The 25,068-nt window shown below is 34.9% G+C and overlaps 1 non-coding gene across 1 annotated transcript; it reads left to right on the top strand.

The window, feature by feature from the left end:
- The first annotated feature begins 12,849 nt into the window (after nt 1-12,849).
- LOC113595895 (U6 spliceosomal RNA) lies at nt 12,850-12,953 on the top strand. Its single transcript, XR_003416555.1, has one exon. It is a non-coding gene; the product is annotated as a U6 spliceosomal RNA (small nuclear RNA).
- Nucleotides 12,954-25,068: the final 12,115 nt, after the last annotated feature.

Genomic DNA, 25,068 nt, shown 5'->3' with positions numbered 1-25,068 from the left:
ATGTGGGAATTTTTACAGATTCATAATTAGTTGATGTGTGGAAGTTTTGATTATGTGGAGGCAAATGATTTAGAAAGTGTTTTAGTAAAGAGAGATAATGAAGAAATGGCAATAGAACCAAAGAGAAATAGAGGGAAGAAAAAAGAAAAGAAAACCTAGGAAAGTGACAGAACATTTATAGAAAATTCCCTTCTGTTTTTCCTTAACAAGTGTGTGGGAGGGAATGGGGAGGTATCTTTCTTCTCCTTCCTATATCATGTGACCAACTGCTCCTAGATACCAAAAATAGGCTAGTAATAGTTCTACATTTGAATCTCATTGCAGATTAAATGGACTTTCATGGATTGTTTGGGGGAAACTTAATGCCCGTTATAGCATTCCTGTGTTTTTGTGTGATAAATATGTATTTTGTGTGAACACATAATTTGTAATTTAGGAAGGTGGAGAATGGTAACATGTTTCAAATATTAATAATGGCCTGGTATCCTTTATAATAGTAGCGAATTAGGTCATGCTTTTTAACTCTCCATGCTGGTAAGCTTTTATTATTTTGAGATGAGGGTAAGAAATAACATAACTTAAAGAAGAAACTACACCCAAGACAATAGAAACAAAGAATATGCAATTGCTGATCTGAGACAACTCCAAAAGAGGCTTTGAGAACAATTATTGCGAGCTTAACTATCACCAGTGATTCTTGCCTTCTTAGGAATTCTATATCATTGGTATCTAGAGAATTTTAGAGAGTGAGATATAATGGCTTCATTTTAGTTAATATCCAGTAATATACAATATAAGTATCCATTAGGTAAAAATTTGACACTCAAGGAGCACCTGGATGGCTCAGTTGGTTAGGGGTCCAACTTCGGCTCAGGTCATGATCTCATGATTCGTGAGTTTGAGCCCTGCATCTGGCTCTGAGCTCAGAGCTCAGAGCCTGGAGCCTGCTTCAGATTTTGTGTCTCCCTCTCTCTTTGCCCCTCCCCTTCTCACACTCTGTCTCTGTCTCTCTCTCAAAAATAAACATTAAAAAAAGGTAAAAATAAATTTTGACACTCAAATCTGGTATTCAAAATATGAGAACAATGGTTGAATTATGGTTGTACTTTGGTGGGTGTGTTTTCAAATCTGGGGACCATCACCTAAATCAAGGACAATTATGAGCTTGGAGTTTAGAACCCCATTCTAACAGTTCTGTCTTGTGAAACACAGCCCAATTATTTTCCAAGTGGTGAAAACAACACTACTCAAAACGTTTCTGTGTCCTATATTTCTGAACATTTTATCTAATGGTTTGACATTTTATAGTATGAGAAAGGTATTCCAACAAACCGCATCAAGCTGTTTGCTGTTATGGCTGAAATTCACATCGAAGAGAGTAGCTAGGCTTTTTAAAAATTTTCCAAAACGGGAATCTCCAGAGTAAATTCATCAGGCTGTCCATATGTACAAAGATAGAAGCCTAGGGAAAGGAAGCAAATGTATGCCTTGGAGGAAGTAAAGTTATATGACTGGCCAAAAACATACATAAAGTTTTATAAGATTTTAGTTCCTATATTAAGATCCAAATCACTCATTGTCAAAATATTAAACTGCACATTTGAGTTCCTATTAACAACTGAATTACTGACCCAAACCCTGCATCAGGAGTAAATTTCATCTTAAAACTATCTGCTGGATAAATGTCTTGAAATTGTCACCTTTGCCAAACTGATTAACTCTTCACTAATTTATATTTCAGATTCAGACAGCTTTTATCACAGTGTATTTATGTGGAAGGACTGAGGGTATGAATCTAAATGTCTTTGGACCCATGAATTAGTGAGAGGTGATACAATAAGCCAATACACCAGCATTAAATTGGTAAATAGCAGTAGCAGGAATTATATGTGGCAGGATCAATACTGCTATTAGACTTGCTACAAATATCTGTCTCTATAGACGCTAACCATTTTTGGATTGTTTTGTGTAACCAGGCCCAGGTCACGAAAATCTGTTAGGGCTAATATTAATTTTTTATCCAATTATTAAGTTAGTCATGGTATCCTGAAATGAAAACTGATTAAATTAATGAAAATACAATTTATTGCCACATGAGATATCTACATTTTATAAAGAAATCCATTATTCATTATGTATATATTGATGGTATACATTTATGCCATTATCAATTGTTATCAAATGAAAAATGGAAAAAACTCACCTGTTTACAAATATACATTATTATGCATATATACACATACATACATTCATATCCGTTTGTATATGCATACGTATATATTCATACACATATGTAGTTAAAACAGAAATATAATTGTACTAGATCCTAAATTATGTCTCAATTCAAGACCATTAAAACTCAATGTCAAAGAGGAAAAACGCCTTGAAACACATTTATATTTATACCAATAAAATGAATAAGTCACAGAAAGCAAATGCATCACATCAGGAAAAAAATTAAATTAAATTAAAATAAGTTAAATATAAAACTTACACCAAGATAATGAGAATTCTGTGTATTTTATCACAGTATTCCAACAGAGAATAAAATGATGAGTGTTAAATAGACTAAAAATGATATTAGTGTCCTCAAAAGAATAAATTAAAAATAAACACCTCACAAAAAAGAAAAAGACAGATTTAGAAAAATAATTGACATAAAAAGAACGTGAAAAAAAGAGAACCAATTTAACACCATACAACACCTATAAGATAAACGTATACATATAAAAATATGTGTAAAAACTATTTTTCAAATGGGGCAATAAATGTATCCTTGCTAGTTTTCTTTTCCCTTTGGATCAAGGTCCTTGCACATCTGGAAGAAAACCATCTCATGTTCTAGTTATTACTGAGGAAGACTTGTATGGGATCCATCCAAGGTAACTAAAAAATGTAACTATGCCCATTGTAATGGCAAGGGAGGTTCATATACAAGCCTGTTTACAACACAATGAGACTGGTGCCAGAGGTGGGTGGTATTATAAAGAAACCTAGTTACAGTTAAAGACAAAAAAAGAATTTTGAGGCTTGTATAAATATTTAAACATTTAAATCTATATATGCATTGTTTAACACAGCTGTTGTTTCAGTTGTTTCTCCAACTCACCAATATTTGTGTTAACTGTTATAATCTTTTTCTGTGGAGATGATGAAAAGTCCAGTTCTTAGACTAGAGAGAAACTTGTGAAGATAAGACATAATTTTACATCATTATGACTTATCCTTATCTGTTACTATGTCTATATAAAATATTTGTACTTTCATTTACTTACAGAAAACACTCAACAGGCTTTTCCTGAAAATTTCCTGGAGGGGTAGAAGGGAAGTCTGAGGCAGTGAATCATAATTAGCATAGTGAAAATATAGAGAGATCTGGAATATTAAGACTAAAGTGGTGACAGTGAATAATTGCTACTTTCTTATATTTGGAATCATTTTATATCATGAGATAATCACTATTTGGGACAGGTCTCTCAGGACTGTAATGGATCTAAGAAAAAAATATATACACATATGTATGTGTGTGTGTGTGTGTATATACATATATATATATTTCAAACACACATGCACATATACACACATATATATTCATATAATATATATATATATATATATATATATATATATATATATATAGGCACCTGGCTGGCTCAGTCGGTTAAGCATCCGACTTCGGCTCATGTCATGATCTCACGGTTTGTTAGTTCAAGCCCTGAATTGGGCTTTGTGCTGACAGCTCAGAGCCTGGAACCTGCTCCGATTTCTGTGTCTCCCTCTCTCTCTGCCCCTCCCCCACTCATGCTCTCTCTCTCTCTCTCTCTCTCTCTCTCTCTCTCTCTCACAAAACAAACATTAAAAAAGTCCAAAAAAGAAATATACATATACATATATACACATACATATGCGTATATACATACACACACACATATACATGTATATATATATATATATATATATATATATATATATACACACACACACACACATATATATCACTGGCCTCTTTCTGTGCAGATAAAACTGATAACATAAAAAAGAATACCTGTGTGTCGCCTAAGCTTTGTTATAATATGGAATGTAAATGCTACAATGAAATTTACCCAACTTGTATTCAGTATAATATTAGAAAAGTAGCTCTCCAGAGAGAACAAACAAAAATATTCTGTATTGAACTGTGGTAAGAGATATTTGGATAAGTAAAAGTAAAGGATTTCATCATTCTGGGACTTCTTATAGCATATTTGGGCTAAAACCAAGGTCTTCTGCTTTTGGAATCATTGCTTTTCACACTTCCAAATGCTGCTCTATTTAGTTCAGTGGTCCTTACAGCCTTCGGTTTGAGACCCATGTGGATCCATTTGCATTGAGAAGTGGTCTCTCCTTATCCTGACCATTACAAAGTAAGGGAAGCTGACCAGAGAAGGAATATAAGCAAGGAGTACAAGAAAATAGAGAAAATATAAGGGTTAGGATTACTGCCTCTGGAGTCAGAAAGTACTAGATGTTTATCCCAGTCTCATCTTACATTAGCTATGTGAATTTGGATCAATAAATTCCTTAAGGACCAGGCTCCTCATCTTTAAAGTACAATTGTTTAGATAATTAAATACAAGAGTATTTTTAATGTTGCCATTGGTACTTTTTATTCATTTTTGTTAGGAGCTCAATGATCCATTGCGTTTTCAATGGGGTCAACCGTTTATCTTCAATTCTAAATAGTAACTCTACGTTGGTTTCCTTAAAATGGTATCAAGGAAAAACAGACATGTCTCAGAAGACTTTGAGAGGCTTTATGGCCAAACACACCAGTCCCAAAGTCATTATTATTTTAGTTACAGTATGCAAATTATACCCTCCCTCCCTCTTCCTTTTCCCTCCCTCTCCCTGCTCTTTCTCTCTCTTTCTCTAACACACACACACACACACACACACACAAGCATTTTCTTGTTTTTTGTATTTTGTGTGAAATAACTTTAGCTCAGTGGCATCATATTAATGATTGATCTTCAGAGAGTGTATTGATTTTAACAATGACTTCAAATATGGCTTTCTCTACTAAAATGCTCAGTACCCTGGAGAACAACACTGATGCCAATCTCTTCTCAGGATCTGAATTAATGAGCAAAATTTTATTCTTTTTTCAGCCTGATCATTTAATGTGCTGCCATGCTATTTAGTTTAAAGGGCTTATATTTTGACCCGCACCCCCGAAGGTTTTATTCCTTAAAATTACAATGCCAGTGTCTATTTCCTAAACGTATTGATATTGGAAAACGGTGATCTGAGAGTAATAAGGAAAGGTAAGCCCTAAGAACTCAGTAACTGTAGACAAGTGAAAAGCATATTTGAAAACTATAGTTAAATATAATTTAACACTGAAAAACTGTGAGTTAAAGAAAACTAAAAACTAAAATTAAAGTTATCCTCTTATGATAATAGAACAATGAGTGTGCTGTTGCTACAAAAAAATATTGAAATGATCCATATCATCTCATTTAAATAAGTATTCTCTATTATAATTATGCATTAGAATCACTTGGGGAGCTTTTCAATATGGCAATGCATGAGCCACACCCAAGACCAATTAAAAAATTGGTGGAACCTATTACCAATATTTTCAGAAATCTTTCCAGGCATAATGTATAGAGAGATATTCGAACCATTGATCTTGTTAAATTAATTAAAGAGGCCATTAGATTGAGGTGGTTCAAATACCTTAGCAGTCTACATAAGCAAACCAAAACCTAAGCTTATAAATGCCTTAAGGCTAGACATTAAAACCTAACCACAACTAATCACACACATCCCACTAAGCTTTTCCACATAAGGCAAATGCCCATCAATATAAGGTTATAGCGAATCAAATTTCCAAGCCATTTTTGTACAAATAAACTCTTAAAATGTTTACTATACCTCAGTCTATCTTTTAATTGATTTAAATCATTGCTACTTATGAAACAATGACTTGCTTATAAACATTTTTTGTATCATGGAAACTTTTAAAAATTGGATAACTATTTCCTTCTGTCCCTAAAAAAATAAACCCAAACGCATCCACATTTGCTTATACATCCAAATACAAACCCACACAGATATCAAGATATTCTCACATACACATACACATATGATTTTGTATACAATTTTTAGGCATAGCCAAATTCCTAAAGCCCATGTCAAGAAACCTACCTCTAAGAACAACACTTAAATGAACTCAAGAGGAAGAGAAGGTATTTTTTACCTTCTCAATGGATCCAGTAGCATCACTTTGGCAATTGTTTCATTGTTTAAAAATCTCTAATGTTAATGACATTCCTTTATAGTTACAACTTGAATCTCTTTTACCTACTCACATTCTCAACTCAAATGGAAGTTAGTGTGTGCATATTCTATATGACCAGGAGAAACTTCCCCTTTCCAAATTTCAGTTTTCTTGTCTGACAAATGAGTAAATTGATAAATAATAGGGTAATAATTCAATGAAACATATCACCATGGTATTTATAACAATCAACAGATATTAGCTGCCACTATTATTGTTCTTGTTTTTGTTATATTCTAATAAGATAGTTTCATATGCTTGTAATTTTAATGAAAATTTCTCATTTATTACTTTTTTTCCAGAAAATAGTAACATTAAAAAAACAAAACAAAACAAAATCGGGGCGCCTGTCTGGCTCAGTTTGGGTAAGTTTTCAACTCTTGATTTCACCTCAGGTCATGATCTCACGGTTTATGAAATTGAACCCCATATCTGCACTATCAGTGCAGTCTGTGATTCTCTCTCCCTCTCTCTCTCTTCCTCTCTCTCTCTCTCTCTCTCACTCACTCTCTCTGCCTCTTCCTTGCTGCTCTCTCTCTCTCTCAAAATAAATAAAGAAACATAAAAAAAAACAAAATAAGTCATAAGCAAAACAATTTTGATTATAATCATTGCTATCTCCTTTCACTTTGATTTAATTCATGTTTAGGTAAAGGGGTTTTGAAAAGAAGAACTATTAGGACATTGCTTGAACTTCCGTTTAAAACTGTGTTTCTGTTCATTTGAACATACTGTGGGGCTACTCAAGGAAAAAGAAAAGTGCAGCATTGTATGACTGTCTCATGCCAGCTTTTTGTCCCCTTTACCTCTTAGATCTGACTACTTCTACAAGTTGTTAGTTAGTACTTGTTAAATAATAATTTTCATTCATATTGTTTCAATAATAAGTAGTATTTCCAGATCATACCTCTGATCAACTACAATCAATTTGGATTTGGATATCAATATCCTGGCCCCTCTTCCATGCTTTTGTTGAAATGACATGGCATGTAGTGTTTCTTTTTTTTTTTTTTTTTCATTTTTTTAAATGTTTATTCATTTTTGAGACAGAGACTGAATGGGAGATGGGCAGAGAGAGAGGGAGACACAGAATCTGAAGCAGGCTCCAGGCTCTGAGCTGTTAACACAGAACTGAATCCAGGGCTTGAACTCACAAACTGTGAGATCATGACCTGAGCAGGAGTGGGACGCTTAACTGACTGAGCCACCCAGGCACCCCAGTGTGTTACTTTTTAAATACCTTAACCTAGATTTTCAGTTCTTCTCTTCTTCAAACCCCCAAAAGCTATATACAACTTTTAAACTAATTCAACATTTTCAAGATGTGAAAAACACCTTGAAACTGAAACTGACAAAGTGAATCACATTCTTCTCCCAATTAAGATCTACAGAGGCAGAGCTGATCACACGTGTGATATATATACACAAACACAGCTGGGCTGAAACCTGCTTTACCTACATGCTAACATTACTTAAAATTTCTCTGAGTCCCAAAGGTACGTGGCCTGGTGTTCTGTGAATATTGGAAAGGATTTCTTTTGAATTCTCCTGTTAAAGCATTTTAATGTACAATACAGATATTTATTTAGTTACCAAATTACTTAAGGAATTTACAGAATACCCTTTGAAAAGGAGAAGAATAACTTAATATAACCCAAAGTTCACAGGCATCGAAGGCAACCTACTTTATGTCAAGTCGTCTATTATTTGCGTTACCATTTATCCTCACAACCACTATATGAAGCAGATATAATTGACCTCACTTTTACAGATGAGTGGCCTGTATTTTAAAGGGGTTAAGTGCCTTGCTGTACATCACACAATGTGTAAGTAATGGAGGTGGAATTTGATCCCTCTTCTGCTGAGATTCTCTATTCCAGTATTTAATTATGACATACTGCCCGTTTTAGTTTAAGAGAATCAAAAAGTTAGCATTTTTTCTATACTTAAGTTAAAACTGAAAATAGAAGCACTTATGTTAAATCATGGTACTGCAAAGAAGACTAGCATAAGAAAGATTTAAAATCACTTTTGTACTGTAATTACAAATGTGAAATAGCAATAAAAATACTAAATGAGAAATTCTGTTATACTTAACTCCTATAAATGGCTCTATAACTTCTCATGTCTGTTCCCTGCATTTAGATGAAGCTTGAAACTATCACTTAATTCTATATCCTATACATGAAACACATTATAAAAGGATATTGTAAAATATCTGCTGTGATTAATAGAAAGGGACTCTACTATAAACAAACTTCTAAGTAAACAAACAAACAACAACAAAAAAAACCAAACCATGAGAGATAATCTGGTACAGTAAAGTAAAAGACAGCTGTCAAAGAGTAGCTATGACTGAATTCAAATTCAAAGCAAAAACTAACAACTAGGAAACAAACATTATAAATCCTTGTGCTTCATTGTTCTTTTTAGTCCTAGTTAGAGATTATGTCTAACTGTAAATAATATCACTGGATAATAAATAAATGAAAAAATATCAAACCTGATCATTTAGTCTAAATTATGAATTTCAGTATTTCCATGAAGCAAATTAATGATATTCTCTGGATTTTAGAGAGTATCCTTATTTTTCAACAAACATGTTCTTATTCAGTTTGTGCTTCAGTGATTCTATTAACCCACAAGATATTCATTTCATGACAGTTAATTAAATAGGAATAAGGTGAGTGATTTAGATATTTTAAAATACAGATTTTAGATATTGTGTAAATGGCTTGAGATTAGTACTCTTTCTTTGCCTAAAAACTGGTGATCCAGTAAAGAAATCAAGAATTCATGTATTTTAGCAATTTTGCTTTTATAGTTATTGGATATTCCTTGAATCACTTTTCCTGCTCTTTCCCCTTTCTTACAGAATGCTTTTATTACCAACTACTGTTAGAGTAGCCTATTATAGTTACCTTGGCTATGCTGTTTGTACAAAATGTTATAAATGTGATGTATTTTTTGTAGACTAGGTATGGGATTGGTGTATTTAAAAACTATGTTTGGGGCACCTGGGTGGCTCAAGTGGTTAAGTGTCTGACTCTTGATTTTGGCTCAGGTCATGATCTCACAGTTTGTGAGTTTAAGCCCTGCATTGGGCTCCTTGCTGACAGTGTGGAACCTGCATGGGATTTTCTCTCTCTCTGTCTCTCTCTCTCTCTTTTTTTTTTCTCTCTCTCTCCCTCTCTTTCTGCCCCTCCCTCATTCTCTCCCTCTTTCTCTGTCTCTCAAAAAAAAAAAATAATAAACTTAAATTTTTTTAATTAAAAAATAAAAACTGTGTTTAAAGGCATATTCTAGATTGTTCAAATAGGTATATGTACATATATATGTGTGCGTATATATATGTACATATGTGTTTGTGTGTATACGCATATATATACGTACACACACACACATATATCTTACTAATATATATATATATATTTTAATAGAGAAAATAATACAGCTCCCAGACCTACTAGTGTATTAACTTTTGTGTTCAGTTAAAAATAAAAATTATATGTGACCTAAGCTGCAAAAATGTGACCCACTTTGGTTCAGATTTCTTTCCTGAATGACTCATGTCCTATGGATTTGGAAGGGAATGACTTCACAGGGAGAAAGAGTATTGGAGATGTGCCAATCGACTATTCTCTGTGAAGTCTTAGGGGAAAATGATGATAGCAGAGGGCTGGTAGAGGACATTCTTATTTGTCTTAAACTTAATAAGGTGGTGTTTGAGGGTTCTGGTGTCAGACTCCGGCGTGTTAAATACTGACTCTATCATTTATTCGGTATGTGACCTCAGAAAATTTAAGTTCCTTCCTTGTGATTCAGTTTCTTCATTGGAAAAATTAAGATAACAGTGATACTACATCATAAATTTGTTGCGAGAGTTTAACTATTTAATAGAGGGGTTAGCATAGTCTCTTGCACATATGAAATGTGTAATAAATATGTGTTCTTATTCTAGAACTTATCTTGATATATTTCACAAGAGTAAAGCATAACCTACTTTTAATCAGTGGAACATGAAAAACCATTTGTTGTTGGAGCCATATTTCAAGCTTAGAGAAATATTACCTCCTCCACTAACATTTAAATGTGAGCACAGATTTGTTTTTTTCTCTATTGTTTGCTGTTGTATCCTCAGTGCTTAGATTAGTGCCTAGACCATACATAGTGTTCTGTCAGTAAATGCTTGTTGAAAGAATGAATCACTGGTCAACCTTCAGGTTCTCGAAACCAACACAACCCATCATAATATTTTGTAATAGACACAATGTTTCTTTTCAGCATCCATCATGGATATACTCTAACCCATGCTAGCAGCCAATCTAATCTTTTATTTTTTTTTAAATCTGTTTCCTCCAGGTTTCCAACTTTCTAATGGATGCCTTGGGTTTCCGGAAAATTCTACAAATCCCTTTAATATCCCACTTGTGGTTTTCTAATATCAGCTATCCCTTATAAAGCAAAATAATCTCTGTTTACCAAAAGCCTATCAAAATTCTCATTCCTGGGGAATATTTTCGTATTTTCATACTAAGAATAGTGGTTGACATTTATTGGGTGCTTACTCTTACTGTGTATGAGGCAGTGGGATGACATTTGTGTAATCTTGTTTAACCTTCACAACAATTTTCAATAATACAGATTTCAGAAACCTTCCTAGATGAGAAAATTGAGATTTGGGAAAATTAATTATTCATTCAAGTAAAAAACTATAAAGGGCAAAACAGATTTTTCACCAGTCTAATATCAACATCAATTCTCTTACGAACCAAATAAACAGGTGCCTCAGTGGCTCAGTCAGTTAAGCATCCAACTTTGGCTCTGATCATGATCTCACAATTCTTGGGTTCAAACCCTGCATCAGGCTGTCTGCTGTCAGCACAGAGCCGGCTTTGGATTCTCTGTTCCCTCCTCTGTCTGTGCCCCCCACCCCTCTCTCTCTCAAAAAAACTAAATAAATAAATAAACATTTTTAAAAAAAGAACCAAATAAACCCTCTTCTGCCTGTGCAGTCATTGCTCAGTATTAAAGCTATCTATCAGGAGATCTGATGATTTCACACACTAAAGCATTAAGGACTGACAATACATTAACTATCAGTTAAAAGGTTACTCTGGATGGATATATTTTAACTTTGAAATAGGTGACTTTGAACAAAAATATATTGAACTGACTGAAAGAAATTCTAATGGTGAATTTCGCACCCTGTGACAGGTAAATGGAGTAGATAATTTGGGACTGGAGACTTTTTCAGAGTTAACAACCTTAATATAACTTTGTTCCAAGTTTCATTTTCAAATTCATCTATATGCTTGCCCTTTTAAACCCTATAAAATATTCTCCTCTTTAATTAATTCAATTATTCAATTCATGAAGGTTTTTTGAATATCTACTGTGTGCCAGATACTGTTTTAGACTGGGAAGTAAGTGACTTCAGAAAATTCACAACTTATTGAAAGATAAAGACATTTAAGCACACAATTATAGTAAAATAAGGTACACAGCATAAGAAAGGCAGTTACTACAAAATTGGAATGAAAGGTACACATACCTATTTAGGTTAAGACATCAGGAAAACCTTCACTGGAACAGCTACATTTAAACAAGAGTGGGGTGGTGGGATAGGAATACACCTGGGATAGGGTACAGCATGGTGAAAAGAAATTTACCAACTGGAATAGTTTGTGTAGAGAATTGTATACAGAGCAAATCACATATGCAAAGGCATGGAGGCTTGAAAAAAAACTTGTTGGGAGAATGAAGATTACCAGTATGTTGATGGTGGGTGGCTCTTTAGAAGCTTCCAGAATACTGTTACTTAGATGAGCCAACTTAATTTAAAGGGGATAATTCAAAGACAGAATAAAACCAGGAAATGTGAAAAGAATAAAAATTGGGAGGTGGGGAGGGCACCTGGGTGGCTCAGTCAGTTGAGCATCCAACTCTTGATTTCAGCTCATGTTCTCAGGTTTGTGTGATGGAGTCCTGTATCAGGCTCCATCCTGAGTGTAAAGCCTGCTTGAGATTCTCTCTTTCTCCCTTTGCCTCTCTCCCCCACTATGCTCTCTCCCTAAGAAAATAATATAAATAAATGCATACATACATACATACATACATACACATTTTTTAAATGAGAGGTGGGAGAAATTTGAAAATAACTACTGTCAGTAAGAACTCATGTTTAGCTTAATATTATTACAGATAGTTATATGTTATCTATCTGCCTGTCTGCCTATCTATTTATCTATCATCTATCATCTATCTATATACATTTATATGTACTTATGTGTGTATACAGGAGTAGTATACAAATATATATTCCTTTGGTCTATCAGGTGAGAAAGCCTAAAAGAAACGACACCCCACTAACAATGAGCACACCTTGGGCCCAAATCGTAGTTTTGAGGAATATTCCTTGGTGAATGGCTGATTTTAGAACTAGGGAAGGAAATATATAAGATGAGACTGGAGAATTTTGCTGTGCCAAAAATAAAGGCAGGGCTGAAAGAAAAAGGAAAACAAAATCACATTACTGTTTACTTGTATGAAAATTAGAATAATACAGAGAAGACCAGCATGGCCCCTGCTCAGTGATAACATGCAAATTCATGAAGTAATCCATTTAAAACAAATAAACAAACATTATTAAGGTTTTTCAAAGAGCCTCATGAGCTAATGGAAAGCATTCCCACTGGCCAAAGTTGAATAGAACAATTAGAGCAACAAAATAAAATAGTATTGAATTATAATGCAAAGTATAAAATAAGTGTCCATGAGTCCATAAATATAAATAAATGATTTAATGAATTAATGATTGGAGGAAGAAGAAATAAATCTTCCATACAGATTTTATTTAGATTTTCTGCCCTAAAATATGAGAAATATAACTCCCCACTCATGACATGTGGACTGTGCATAGACACTTTGTTCCAAAGAGTAAAGAATAGAAATGGGGAGAAAAAAGTAACTTCACAGTCAGGAAAATTACAAACATTCATCTAGAGAATGAGTGGTCATGGTTAACATCAGCAGTCACAGATCATGCTGATGCTGTGTACTCTTGATATGATATAATGAAAATGACACATCCTCTGTGATCTTCCTCTCTCAAACCCAAGTCTATTCAGGAGAAAAACATGACACAAGTACCAATAGAGGGGCCTCCTACAATACCTGACCAGTACTCCTCAAGAACTCCCAACATCATGAAAGAGTAAGTTTGAGAAACTCTTCATAGCCAACAGGAGCCTAATGAGAAATGACAAGTAAATATGTGTGGTATCCTGGATGCGATCTTGAAAAAGAACATTAGGTAAAAACTAAGGACTTACAAATGATCTCTTCTTCTAATAACTATTTCTTACTGTTTTTTTTTTTTTTTTTTTGAGAGAGAGAGAAAGAACACAAGCAGGGGAGAGGGGAAGAGGGAGAGAGAGAATCTTAAGCAGTCTCCATGTTTAGCCCAATGTGAGGCTCCATCCAATGACCCTGAGATCATGACTTGAGCTGAAATCAAAAGTCAGACACTCAATCAACTGAGCCAATCAGGTGCGACCTTACTGATTTTATTTTCAAAGTGAACTTTCTATAGTTTGGTGTCATACAATATTGGATAATATGCTTTAAGGAGATGTTAACCAAGAGTTCCTGAGAAGCTGTGTGCTGCGGTGAACTGGTAATGAGTAAATTGTATTTTTGTCCCATTTGTGGCTGTGAGACTGTGACAAGTTATTCTCTCCTGTCTAGACCTCAATTCCCCATGTTAGCTTGAACCTTTATTTGCTTTTTATAGGATGCATGCATATAAGAGCTCCACTGTAGGATCTGAAGGTCATGTCCAGCTATAAACAATATATAAGGAATTGTAGAGCCTCCAAGGCAGTATCCCATCACCAGGAAAAATAAACTCCAAACTCACAAGACACAAAAAACTGTTTCAAGGTCTAATGGGGAATGAAGGGAAAAGGGAACTTGAAAAGCCTAGTGTTAAGTATCACATTATTTATAACCTACTCTTCACCAGTGTGTGCCTAAATCTGAGTAGAGGGATTTGGTAGAAAGTTCAGATAAAGGTATTTGACTCAAATCTCTAAAAGTCAAAGCACTGCCTAGGGACGCATGGATTAGCAGAGTTAGGAAGTAAGATTCTTTCCCCACATATGATGAGAACACACTGTATTTCTTTTTGCATTAAATTCTCAGAAATCTCAACTTTCTTTGCCAGTTCCAACAGTTCTGAGGTATTAACACATCAGTGTAGTTTACATCCAATGAGGCACAGTTTGGCACTGACTCAGTGTGATTTTGGCAGTTACCAGAGATGGCTTTGCAGAGATGACACAGACATGGAGGTTTGGATGCTTTGAATTCCATTGTGTATGCTCTTATAGACTAGCTCAGAGAAGGGTAGGGCCTTTCTTTGAGTTTGAGACATATATAGAATGAATAGAATGGATTCTGATGTCCTACAATGGTAAACAGGATAGACTCAAGAAAAATAATATTTGTTATTATTATGCTTAAGCAATGAAAGTTGAAAAACAGAAAATAGGGGATTTCAAAGTGAGTAACTGGGGTTACTCTCATAAAAGTGCTATGCGTTCTGATCTTAAACTCTGAATTTTTGGCTTCTCCCATATCTCCTGAGAAGATCTAAGAATATTCTTATGTAGCATAAGGGCATTCCAATACCCAGAGTGAAAAACTCTTAACTGAATGAGCTAAGGTTCTGCCTACCTATAAAAATTTATTGGCTCTAAGCCAGGGAGGTTTATTATAGGAATATTGTTGCTGACTCTCTCGATTGTGAGGAAATGAAGGGAAAAAAAAAGCAGACACAAATCCTTAGGAGTAGCTGAAATTATAGCTTGGTCATTTGAAGAAGGTCATACTGTTTTGCCATGCTTAAACTAATAGAGAAATATTAATATTCTGAACCTTGGCCCTCTGCCAAGTTTCCATCCAAAGTTTCCCAAGTTAACCATTTACATGTCAGTCACTCATAAACAAACAAACATTTTGCTTGTCTGAGATCCTTGACAGCATGACCAAGATTGAAAGGAACTCTAACAGAAAGAGGGAAAAAAGCTGTTTCTACTACTGGAAGTCTACTCTATTCAGCTCCTCCGTAAAATTGCCAGGAAATAAGGCATTGATGTAGTTCAGTTTGGGAGGGAGAAGTTAAAAGAAAATATTGGGATAGAATGAGTATTTTGCAACTGAATTGTAGGCAGTCAGAGGGAAAAAGAGATAAGACTCTCAGGGCACTTCAAATGTAAGCCCTAATAAAACAAAAACATATACAGAAATAAGTGATAAAACTTAAGTTTTTTTAAAAGGGAAACTGAGTGTAGACTACTTGTCAATCAAGGAGTGCCATAGGCGAATCAGATGGAAAGAAAGTCCACATCGGCTAGAAAAAATTTGATTGTATTAAATTCGTGGCATTTGCAATACAGTGACAAAAGTTACCAAGTTCATCATTTACATCAGTCACGGAGAAGCTGAATTAAATGATTTCTCTCTTAGTATTCAGCAAAGCAACTTAATGGGATTCAACTTCCCAGTGTCCATCCAATTGTGACATTTCCCGTACAAGGCCACTTTGAAGCAAATTAATAGATTAGAGTCTCTGAAACAATTATAACTGGCATCACTTTAGTTGGAAATCACTAAGTAACAAAATCTACTCCTCTACATTCAGTTAGTGACATGATACCATTTGGAGGGGTAATAAGAATGGTTTCAATTATCTAAATATTAGAGTAGAGGACTATTTGTGGAAGCTTCCTGAAGAAATACTTTCTTTGGCCTCACCTTTGATATTTATGTATTTTGCATGTTACATTAAGCGTTGAAAAGTAAATATTTCAGTATATTACATGAACAACTCTTACAGGTAATACAGTACAAATGATTTATGTAAAATTTACTTTTGTAAAGAAGTTTAAAGAAGTAGTCAGTGTCTCTGGCTTTTATGAATCAATTCTTCCAAATGCACATTCACATTCACTTAGAGAGCTAAGTATAATAGGTTTATTTTTTTTTTCAGAGTTCATCTGTGTTTTAAGTTCAGAAGTTTACGCCCCCCCAAAATTAGAAAACATGAGAAATTTTAACTTGAAAAATATGTGATTAAAAATCCAAATTAAGGTGAGGAATCAAGATAGTGGAGAAGTAGAGGGATCGGAATTTCCCTCATCCCTCAAACACAGCAGTATTGAAGTCAGAACACTTGGAACACCTTGGAATACAACTTGTGGAGAGACAGAAAAATCTCCACAGGTGGAAAGAGACAGCTTGGTAGGACAGAGGTGCGTGTTTGCGAATTGGGAGAGATAAAACGGCAGTGTAAGCATGGAGCAGGGGAACGCCTTTCGTGGGGAAACAAAAGGAAGAGAAAAAGAGGCTGTGGACTTGTGGTATTGTATTTGGACGAGAGAAAAACCTCTCCAGACCATGGACTGGGGAATGGGAAATATGGGGAGAGTCAGTTTCTATTTACAAATAGACTTAGGAGCAAAAGATCAGAGTTTTCAGGGTTGCTTGACTTTCTTCAGCCCAGACTCAGCTCTGTATGTGCACCTGGCAGCGAGGAGAGCCCGCTGGGGGTGTGGTAGTGATCTCAGGGGCACACTGGGAGAGGACAGTCTCCTTCCTTGAGTACTGTGGGAAGAGGGTATATTGCCTCCCCAAGGATAAAAGACCGTGCAGGCGCCAGCCAGAGGCTGAGCAGAGTGGCACTATCCCAGAAACAGGTCACGTGGAGCAGGATCCTTTAAGACATCAGGTTTTGAATCCCAGCTGAGTACCTAGGAGGTTCAGAAGACTGTGGAGCAGGACAGGCCAGTCACTCACACTACTCTGCGAGGGTTGACTGAACAGCATGGTTTGAGACACCAGATCCAGGAAGGAGTGATTAGCGTGTTACTATTTTCCTTCGCAGCACCAACAGAGTGGGTCTTCAGGGAACAGGACAGGGACTCCTAGTGGATGCTAGATCCCCTTACACCAAACCCCACCCTTCCATGGCTAACTGCTTATCTACTCCCTTGGATCTGGCACTAACTCAACTAGACAGTCTCTCCTCCAGACCAGTGCAGCCACAGGTCCCAGGCACCAACAGACAACTGTCTTACAGTTTTGTGTGTTAGTCTGTTTTTTTTTTTAATTATTATTATCTTTTCTCTTTTCTTTCCTTTTCTTCTTTTTTCCCTTTTTTTTCTTTCTACTCTCTTTTTTTATTCCCCCTTTAGTGTCAGCCTTATAGTTTCTGATTTGATTTTTGGTCAATTCTTATTACATATATATATATATATATATGAACACAGTTATATAATTATTATTTATAATTTTTTCTCTGTTCTGGTTATTTTTTTTCCTTTAATCAGTCACTTTTACTGTATATTTTTTACACCATTTCTGTATCTCCTTCTTTATTTTCCTCACTCTCTCTCTGAATTAAGCCTTATACCTTCTTTGATTCGTTGCCCGGTCTTTTTTTTTTTTTTTTTTTTTTGCACCCCTGTCATTTCTCTCTTTGCATGGTATTAGGTTTCTTCCACCTACCCTTTTTCTTTTCTTCCAGGGTTACTTCATTAACAAATCAAAGTACACCTGGCAGAAGGTCAAAACCACCACTATGAGCTGTGAGATAGAGCAGCTAAAGACACAACAAAGAGTGCATGCAACACACTCCAAAACACTTCCTGAAATGGCAGCCCCTGGACAGTGTATGATGCCTTTTTTGTGTAGTTGTGCTCATAGGTGCAGGACACATAACAAGCTATTAAAACACGTGACAGAAAACTAGCCAAAATGACAAAATGGAAGAATTCCCTCCAAAAGAAATTCCAGGAAGAAATGACATTCAGAGAATTTCTCAAAACTGATATCAACAATATATTTGAACAAAAATTTAGTATAATAGTCATAAGACTAATAGCTGAGCTTGAAAAAAGGATAGAAGACAGCAGAGGACCTGTTGGTACAGAGATGAAAGACCTAAGAAATAGTCACGATAAATTAAGAAATGCTGTAAATGAGATGCAAAATAAGCTAGATGCTGTGACAGCAAACATGGAAGAAGCATAGGAGAGAATAGGTGAAATAGAAGATAAAATTTTGGAAAATGATGAAGCTGAGAAAGAGAAATTACTAGATCATGATGGGAAAATTAGAGACCTAAGTGATTCAATGAAACAAAATAATACATTTATCATGGGAGTTCCAGAAGAAAAAGAGAGAAAGGAAGCAGCAGACAAATTATTTGAACAAATTATAGCTGAGAACTTCTCTAATCTGGGGAAAGAAGCAGACATCCAAGTCCAGGAGGCACAGAGAACTCCCCTCAAAATCAATAAAAACAGGTCAGTACTACAACATATCATAGTGAGACTGGCAAAACACAAAGATAAAGAGAGAATTCTGAAAGCATCTAGGGACAAATGGGCCTTAACCTAAAAGGGTGTACACATAAGGGTAGTAGCAGACCTATTCACTGAAACTTGGCAGTCCAGAAGGGAGTGGCAGGAAATATTCAATGTGCTGAATAGGAAAAAATATGCAGCCAATAATCATTTATCCAGCCAGGCTGTCATCTAGAATAGATGGAGAGATAAAGCCTTTCCCGCAAACAAAAACTAAAGGAGTTCATGACCACTATGACCACATGACCACTCCAGCCCTGCAGGAGTTCCTAAGGGGGACTCTGTGAGTGAAAACAGCAAAGACTACAAAGACCAGAGACAGCACCACAAGCACAAAACCTACAGATAACACAGTGACACTAAATCCATATCTTTCAGTAATCACTCTGAATGTAAGTGAACTAAATGCCCCAATCAGAATGGGGTATCAGAATGAATTAAAAAAAAAAAGATCCATCTGTATTCTCCCTACAAGAGACTCATTTTAGACTGGAGGACACCTGTAAATTGAAAGTGCAGGAATGGAGAACCATATATCATGCTCCTGGATTCAAAAGAAAGCTGAAGTAGACATACGTATATCAGACAAACTAGATTTTAGACAAACACTGTAACAAGAGATGAAGAAGGGCATTATATCATAATTAAGGGGTCTGTCCATCAAGAAGATCTAACAATTGCAAATGTTTATGTCCCTAACATGGAAACTCAAATATATAACTCAATTAATCACAAACATAAATAAATGTATAGATAACAATACTGTGATTATATGGGACTTTAATTATTCAGAACTTTTCATTCAAAAGCAGCAGAATACACATTCTTCTCGAGTGCACATGGAACATTCTACAAAATAGATCACATACTGGTTCACAAAACAGCCCTCAACAAATAAAAAAGGATTGAAATCATACCATGCATATTTTCAGATCACAAAGCTGTGAAACTTGAAATCAACCACAAGAAAAATTTTTGAAAGCCTCCAAATACATGGGTATTAAAGAACATCCTACTATACAATAAATGGGTCAAACAGGAAATTAAAGAAGAAATATAAAAAATATATGGAAGCAAATGAAAATGAAAACATAACGGTCCAAACCCTTTGGGATACAGCAAAGGCAGACCCAAGACGAAAATACATTGCAATTCAGGACTATCTCAGGAAGCAAGAAAGGTTCCAAATACAGAACCTAATCCACACCTAAAGGAACTAGAAACACAGGAGCAAAGAAAGCCAAGAGCCAGCAGAAGAAGAGAAATAATAAAGATTAGAGCAGAAATAAACAATATAGAATCCAAAGAAACAAACAGTGGAACAGATCAATGAATCTAAGAGTTGTTTTTTTTTGAAGGAATAAGCAAAATTGATAAGCCCCTAGCCAGACTTTTCAAAAAGAAAAGAGAGAGGACTTAAATAAATGAAACCATGAATGAAAGAGAAGAGATCACAACCAACAACACAGAAATACAATTATTAGAGAATATTATGAAAAATTACATGCCAACAGTCTAGACAATCAGGAAGAAACGAACAAATTCCTAGACACCCACACATTGCCAAAACCCAAAAAGGGAAGAAATAGACAATTTGAACAGACCCATAACCAGTGAAGAAATTGGGCCAGATGGCATCCCAGGGGAATTCCATCAGACATTTAGAACAGAGTTAATAACTATTCTTTTCAAGCTGTTGAAAGAAAGAAAGAAATGAAAGAAAGAAAGAAAGAAAGAAAGAAAGAAAGAAAGAAAGAAAGAAAAAGAAAAGGGAAGAAAATCTTCCAGACTCATTCTATGAAGACAGCATTACCTTGATTCCCAAACGAGACAAAGACCCCACTAAAAAAGGATAATTACAGGCCAATATCCTTAATGAACATGGGTGCAAAAATTCCCAACCAGATACTAGAAAAATGAATTCAACTGTATATTAAAAGAATAATTCACCATGATCAAGTGGGCACCATGATCAAGCCCATTCCTGGGCTGCAGGTCTGCTTCAATATTCACAAATCAATCAACATGATACATCATGTTAATAGAAGAAAGGATAGGAACATATGATCCTGTCAATAAATGCAGAAAAAATATTTGACAAAATACAGCACCTTTTGTTAATAAAAATCCTCAAGAAAATGGGGTTAGAAAAAATTTACCTTAACATTATAAGACCCATATATGAAAGGCCCACAATGGGAAAAAAACTGAGAGCTTTACCCCCAAGATCAGGAGCATGACAAGGATGTCCACTCTCACCACTGTTGTTTAACATCATGTTGGAAGTCCTAGTCTCAGCAATCAGACAACAGAATGAAATAAGAGGCATCCAAATTGGCAAAGAAGATGTCAAACTTTCACTTTTTGCAGATGACATGATACTCTACATGGAAAATCCAAAAGACTCCAGCAAATAACTGCTAGACCTGATACATGAATTCAGCAAATTCACAGGATAAAAAAATCCATCTACAGAAATCGGCTGCAGTTCCAAACACCAATAATGAAGCAACAGAAGGAGATATGAAGGAATCTGTTCCTTTTATAATTGCACCAAGAACCATATAATACCTAGAAATAAACCTAACCAAAGAGGTAAAAGATCTGTGTGCTGAAAACTGTAGAAAACTTATGAAAGAAATTGAAGAAGACACAAAGAAATGGGAAAAAAAACATTCCATGTTCATGGATTGGAAGAACAAATATTGTTAAAATGTCGATACTACTCAAAGCAATCTACATATTCAGCGCAATCTCAATCAAAATAGCAGCAGCATTCTTCACAGACCTAGAACAAACAATTTTATAATTTGTATGGAACCACAAAATATCCCATAGCCAAAGTAATTTTGAAAAAGAAAACCAAAGCTGGAGGCATCACAATCCTAAAATTTGGCCTGTGCCACAAAGCTACAATCATTAAGACACTGTGGTATTGGCACAACCATAAACACATAGACCAAAGGTATAGAGTAGAGAACCCAGAAATGAGCCCACAAATGTATGGCCACTAATTTTTGACAAAGCAGAAAGAGCACAAAAAAAGACAGTCTCTTCAGCAAATGGTGCAGTGAGAACTGGACAGCAACATGCAGAGGAATGAAACTGGACCACTTTCTTACACCATACACCAAAACAATTCAAAATGAATGAAAGACCTAAATGTGAGACAGGAAACCATCAAAACCCAGAGGAGAAAACAGGCAACAACCTCTTTGACCTCAGCTGTAGCAACTTCTTACTTGACATGTCTCTGAAGGCAAGGGAAATAAAAGCAAAAGTGAATTATTGGGACCTCATCAAGATAAAAAAGCTTCTGCACAGCAAATGAAATAATCGACAAAACTAAAAGGCAACCAAAAGAATGGAAGAAGATATTTTCAAATGACATATTGGATAAGGGGTTAGAATCTAAAATCTATCAAGATTGACCAAAATCAACACTCAAATAATCCAGTGAAGAAATGGGCAGAAGACCTGAAAAGACACTTGTCCAAAGAAGACATCCAGTTGACTAACAGACACATGAAAAGATGCTCAACATTGTTCATCATCAGGGAAATAAAAATCAAAACCACATTGGGATACCACCTCACAATGGTCACAGTGGATAAAATTAACAAGTCAGGAAACAACAGATGTTGGTGAGGATGTGGAGGAAGGGGGACCCTCTTGCACTGTTGGTGGGAATGCAAACTGGTGCAGCCACTCTGGAAAACAGTGAGGAAGTTCCTCAAAAACTTCTAAGAATTACCCTATGACCCAGCAATAGCACTATTAGGAATTTATCCAAAGGATATAGGAGTATTGATTTGTAGGGTCACATATACCTCAATGTTTATAGCAGCGCTATCAACAATAGCCAAATTATGGAAAGAGCCCAAATGTACATCAACTGATAAATAATGGATAATAATAGATAATAATAAATAATGGATAAAGATGTGTATATATACACAATGGAATACTAGTCTGTGATGAAAAAGAATGAAATATTGTCATTTGCAACAACATGAAAGAAACTGGAGGGCATTATGGGAAATGAAATAACTCAGTCAGAAAAGGCAGATGTAATATGTTTTCCCTCATATGTAGAATTTTGATATTTAACAGAAGACCATAGGGGAAGGGAAGGAAAAATACTTAAAAACAGAGAGAGGGACAAACCATAAGCGACTCTTAAATACAGCGAACAAACTGAGGCTTGCTGGAGGTAGGGGTTAGGTGGTGGGAAGGGAAAATGGGTGATGGGCATTGAGGAGGGCACTTGTTGGGATGAGCACTGGATATTGTATGTAAGTGATGAATCACAGGAATCTAACTCCTGAAGTCAAGACTATGCTGTACACACTGTATGTTAGCTAAATTGACAATAAATTATTTTTTAAAAAATTTGAAAAAAGAAAATCCAAATTAAGACATTCAGACTTTGGTTTCACAGAGAAAAATTAAAATATATTTCTCATTTGTACTTCTAAAGTCTTTAGGGTAGTAAGATATTTTCCTTAAAGGCTATTAGATAACTAAGATAATTACTTCATCTGACATATACAAAGAAATATTGATTTGCCTAGTCCATAATTTTAAATCATGCTTCATTTAAAAATGAGCCTTTGTCCAGCATCTCTATAGAGTCAATGAATGCAAATTATCTTCAGTGTTCTGGCACCTTTGCACTTATAGTATTTGTTTACCTACAGAATTTTCTAGGTATCACGCAACTTGTACTATTTACTTAAATAAAGAATAAAAAGAAATTAAATGTCAGAAAATAAGTGTTCAAATGGATTTAACCAAGTAACTTTATATTTAAAAATACATATATAGCTCAGTGGAAAATAATTTTTGTCATGCACAGTGACATTTTTTAGTATCTTCTTAAAATATATGATATATTACATTCTTATTTTAATTGTGATCACTATACATGTTCCCTTTAAAATTGACTATATTTACTGTTCAAGTACTTATGTTATTCACAGAATTTTTAAGCATGAATATGTAAAAGAGAAAAAAATGAGTTCTGGTCTATATGATTTTTTATTATTTTTTAATTTTTTCTTGAGAGAGAGAGAGACAGAGTACAAGCAAGGGAGGGTCAGAGAGAGAGGGAGACACAGAATCCAAAGCAGGTTTCAGGATCGGATCTGAGCTGTCAGCACCAGCTGGCTCGAACGCCAGGCTCGAACCCTGGAACTGTGAGATCATGACCTAAGCCAAAGTCGCACACTTAACTGACTGAGCCACCCAAGAGTCCCTGTTCTTTATGATGTTTTAAACCCCCAGATGACATGAGCATCTCAGAAAAAGCAGGTAAGAATTGTCTCTTTTATTTTGAGAAAACCCAATCTAGGGCATTAGATCTGTAATTTTTAGCAAAGCCAAAAGAAAGGGAAAGCTTGACTTAGTATAATGGACTGGTAACTTTATTATGATACATTGTTTGAATCAATATTAGGCAATTATGATGTATTTCTTTATCTCTGAAAATTTAGTATTCACCAACAGGAATAAAAACGCTTTATAAGGATACTCAGTTTTAACATATTAATAATACTCAACACAATTTGTGCAGAAGGTGGGAGACTTTTTTGTAGACAATTATGTCACATATAATAAGAGATTTAATATGGAAAGAATACATTGTGTCTGAAAATATTTTCCTCTTCTTCTAGTAAATACATTTCTTATTCAGTTATCTGATATTTCCTTCCTTGTATTAATTAGATAAAATACCTCATGTGTAAAACTTTCAGTTTTTAAAGAAAAGAATCCATTAGAAAAATCATCAGAATTGGTGTCAGTTTCTGGGAAAATAATCAAAGGTGCAAGTTTTGTTTTTTTCTTAATATAACACATCTTCCTTTAACTTCTGTGATTGCATACTACATCAAATTAATCAACAAAATAGTATTAAGTCTCATAGTATCTTGACCTTCCTAAATAAAGTGGTATGCTTGTGAAAGGAGAGTGCATTTTTTTAATCACATTCCCTAATTTGAATAGCTAAGTCACATCAAATCTAACTGCTTTTACACAATGGTAATAGTTAAAGTACATATTGGACTCTTTAAATTTAAATAAGTTTTGTCTAGCAGATCCTGATATAGACTTATGAATTTGCAACTATAATGTTTTTAAGAGACATAGGAAAACTGAAAAACAAACAAAGTGTCCTGAAAACAGAGATGTAGAGAGACCCTTTTATCAGATATATATCAGAGTATAAGAGAAATTCCGTGGAATACTTGTGCAATGAAAATAAATTGAGTGGTTAAACCCTGATGTTCTAATAAATACTTTATTTAATTAAAT

Source organism: Acinonyx jubatus, chromosome D4, assembly GCF_027475565.1.
Source record: "Acinonyx jubatus isolate Ajub_Pintada_27869175 chromosome D4, VMU_Ajub_asm_v1.0, whole genome shotgun sequence".
NCBI classification, from domain to species: domain Eukaryota; kingdom Metazoa; phylum Chordata; class Mammalia; order Carnivora; family Felidae; genus Acinonyx; species Acinonyx jubatus.
This window is presented reverse-complemented; position numbering and strand designations above follow the sequence as displayed.